Genomic DNA, 3,959 nt, shown 5'->3' on the forward strand with positions numbered 1-3,959 from the left:
GAACGTAGGAGGTCTGTTTCCTCCGTTGTGCGGTACGCCAGGCCTCGTGTCCATCGCCTGTTCCGTCCAAGCCCTCCCGATGAACATGACCACGCATTCCGTTCCGACCCAGCCGGTTGGCTCCCACGCGTTCCGTTGCCTCCCGATGAACACGACGCATTCCGTTGCCTCCCTATGAACACGACGTATTCCGTTGCCTCCCCATGAACACGACGACGACGTTGTTTCTCCGTTCCGACCCAGCCATGTACACGAGCCCTGGCCGTACGTATGCGCGAGTAGGCGTTCGAGACCCCGCCCGTATGTACACATACGTGGCCGTATTTTCTTTCTTGCACCCTGGCCGTTGTACGTACGTGTACATGCTACGTGCGCGCCTCTACTACGACACGTACGCGCCTCTACTACGACACGTGCGCGCCTCTACATCCACCAGTATATATGTACGTACACGTTCGCGACCAGAATGACAACGCTACGTACGCTTCGACCAGGTGGGTCTCGACTGTCAGGCACTTCCTTGCCTGCGAAGATGTAGCTGGTGGGTCCCAGCAGTCAGGGGGGCGAATCATTTTTTTTTTGCCCGGACGCACTTCCTTGCGTGCGAAGATGTAGCTGGTGGGTCCCAGCAGTCAGGGGCAAATGTTTTTTTCACGAAATACGGTGGCCCTTCCGGTGGGTCCCCGCTGTCAGGTGGAGGAATAATTATTTTGCACGTAATAAGGAGGCACTTCCTTGCTGCGGCCGTGGACCCAGCTGTCAGCCTCTCCACGTACAATCCATGTCCGATGGAAGCCGTTCCTTGACCATGTTGACCACGCGCACCAGGGCGGTGGACGACGGCGAGGCCTGGAAAGGGGACGACGCGGAGCCGGGGAAGACGCGGTAGTGGATGCCCACGCGTAGAGGAGTACGAGGGTTCACTGGTTCGCTGCGGTGTGAGGCTGCCGTCGCTGCAGAATAATAGGGGGTGTGGGTGAGTAGAGGGATGGCCTGGCCAGTGGTGGGAGTAGTAGGGGGCGGTGAGGCCTCCGCCGCATCGCAGCCGGCCACGGGAGGCAGGAGCACAAGGCACGACCGGCGCTGGTTTGGGCAGCTGGAGCAAGAAGACCAGAGGTTGAAGAAGCACTACGGCCGTTGGATGGACATCGTACGGTCACTGGAGCTAGAATCGTGCATATTGACTAAGTTGACAAAGCCCTTCGTCCCCGTCAACTTAGTAGGCCCACAAGTCAGCCTGCCACTATACTGGATCCCAGCTAACAAGGGGAGTATTCATTTTTTTGTGCGTAATAAGGAGGCACTTCCATGCGTGCCAAGATATAGCTGGTGGGTCCGAGCTGTCAGCGGCGGTAACGTTTTTTTCGCGGAATACAGAGGCCCTTTCGGTGGGTCCCTGATGTTAGGTGGAGGAATCATTATTTTGCGCGTAATAAGGAGGCATTTCCTTGCGTGCGGTCGGGCTCTCCATGTACAGTCCACTTCAGATGCATGTGGGTCGTTGACCACGTTGACCAGGCCGCGCCGAGAGCACCAGGGTGGTGGACGACGGCGAGGCCTAGGAAGGGAACGACACGGAGGCAGGGAAGACTCGGCAGTTGTTTCCCACGCGGAGGGGAGTATGACTGTATGAGGGTTTACTAGTTCATCTGCCGTCGCCGGAGAATAACAGCAGGTGTGGGTGAGTAGAGGGATGGCTAGTCCAGCGATGGGAGTACGGTGGGGCGGTGAGGCCTGCGCGGCAGCACAGCCGGCCGCGGGGAGGAGGGAGCAGGCAGTCCCGCCGGCGCTTGTTTGAGCGGCTGGAGTAGGAAGAGCAGAGATTGAAGAAGCACGACGGCCGTTCAATGGACATCCAACAGTCACTGCTTGTGCGTCAACCTTTTTTTAGGAAACCCTCAAATCTGTGGAAAACAGCATACAGCCCATCTGCCATTATTTCTAATAATTTACAGCCCATTTGCTAATTCTTAAGGTTTTTTTGGAGCCCATATTCTTTTTGTTAGCATTACAGCCCATATTGTGGCCACGGTTAAAAAATTATAAGAAATTTTGCAAATTTCGGTGCGGTCCGAACTGTTTTTAATCCCGAAATTTCGACTCACATTCAAACTGATTTTAAAAATAAATGTATATCAATATAAAATCCAATAAATTCTCCACGCATAAAAATTAATGTAATTTAAAATCTCGAAATGAAAAAAAGATATTTGAAACTAATTGCCGGTTTGATGTGTTTTAAATATGTACAGCCCATTTCTCATTACTGATAGGCCATTTTCTCGGCCAGCCGAATGAAGCTCTCCTCGTCTTGAAAGATTTGCAGCCCAACAGGCCTGACAAAGCGACTTACTTGGCAAATCACAAAAAACTGGGTTGTGGCCGTGGACCCAGCTGTCAGCCTCTCCACATACAGTACTCTTCCGATGGAAGTCGGTCGTTGACCACATTGACCCCGCCGCGCCGAGAGCACCAAGGCGGTGGACGACGGCGAGGCCTAGGAAGGGGACGACGCGGAGCCGGGGAAGACGCAGCAGTGGATGCCCACGCGGAGAGGAGTACGAGGGTTCACTGGTTCGGCTACGGCGTGAGGCTGCCGTCGTCGCAGAATAACAGGGGGTGTGGGTGAGTAGAGGGATACCTTGGGCCAGCGGTGGGAGTAGTAGGGGGCGGTGAGGCCTCCACAGCATCACAGCCGGCCACAAGAGGCAGGAGCGCGCGGCACGACCGGCGCTGCTTTGGGCCGCTGGAGCAAGAAGACCAGAGGTTGAAGAAGCACTATGGTCGTTGGATGGACATCGTACGGTCAATGGAGCTAGAATCGTTCATATTTACTAAGTTGACAAAGCCCTCCGTCCTTGTCAACTTAGTAGGCCCACAAGTCAGGCACCCACTATGGTGGGTCCCAGCTAGCAGGGGGTATTCATTTTTTGGTGCGTAATAAGGAGGCACTTCCTTGCGTGCGAAGATATAGCTGGTGGGTCCGACATGTCAGCGGGGGGAATGTTTTTTTCGCGAAATACATAAGCCTTTCCCACGTACAGTGCACGTACAGTGCGTAATAAGGAGGAACTTTCCTTGCGTGCGACCATGGACCTCGTGGGTCCCAGCCGTCAGGCTCTCCACGTACAGTCCTCTTCCGATGACTCTCGTATGTTGACCACGCCGCGCCGAGCGCACCGAGGCAGTGGACGGCGGCGAGGCCCCAGACTGGAATGACCCGGAGATGGGGAAGATGCGGCAGTGGAGTCGCAGACAGAGAGGAGTGGGAAACTTGACTGGTTCGGGTGCGGGGTGGGCCTACACTCGGCAGAGAATAACAGGAGGTGCAGAGTGGAGGGATGGCCTGGCCGTCGGCGGGGTATTGTTTCGCTCAGGAGCACAAAACAACGCCGCTGGACGCCGAAGGCTGGAGCAGGCGGTTCCGGCAGCGCTGGGGGAAGAAGACGAGAGATTGAAGAAGAATGTCGGCCGTTGGATGTAAATCCAACGCCTTCTTAGGCTTCGACCTACTGGCCCACATGTCAGCCAGTCCATTTGTTTTTTTAGTCCATTTGGTGGGCTGGGTGAAACAATGATGTAGCATCTATGCAGCCCGTTTAAATCCCATTTGCATTTTCCTTGAAATCCGCGGACTTGCTCGGCTGGGTGAAAATATCATGTTGGGCTAGACGGAGAAATGTTATAAAAAGATAAACATATGATTGCACGTCAGTAAAATCTTTTCAAGCTTATGTACGCAGTCACTAGGAGTTAACTTGCCAAGTTATATATAAACAATTATTATTATTATTTTGTAAGAACTTTCAACTTACGAAATAAAATATCATTTTAATTTGATGAGTTAATAGTACGTGGGGTATTATTATTTTTTAGGCTAGACGTGGGACAGTTGAGTTGGTTCTAGGGGAAAGTACTGGGAGAAAACTCAGTTTACATCGAAAAAGAAAGTGGGAGAA

This window comes from Triticum aestivum, chromosome 2D (assembly GCF_018294505.1).
Source record: "Triticum aestivum cultivar Chinese Spring chromosome 2D, IWGSC CS RefSeq v2.1, whole genome shotgun sequence".
NCBI lineage: Eukaryota > Viridiplantae > Streptophyta > Magnoliopsida > Poales > Poaceae > Triticum > Triticum aestivum.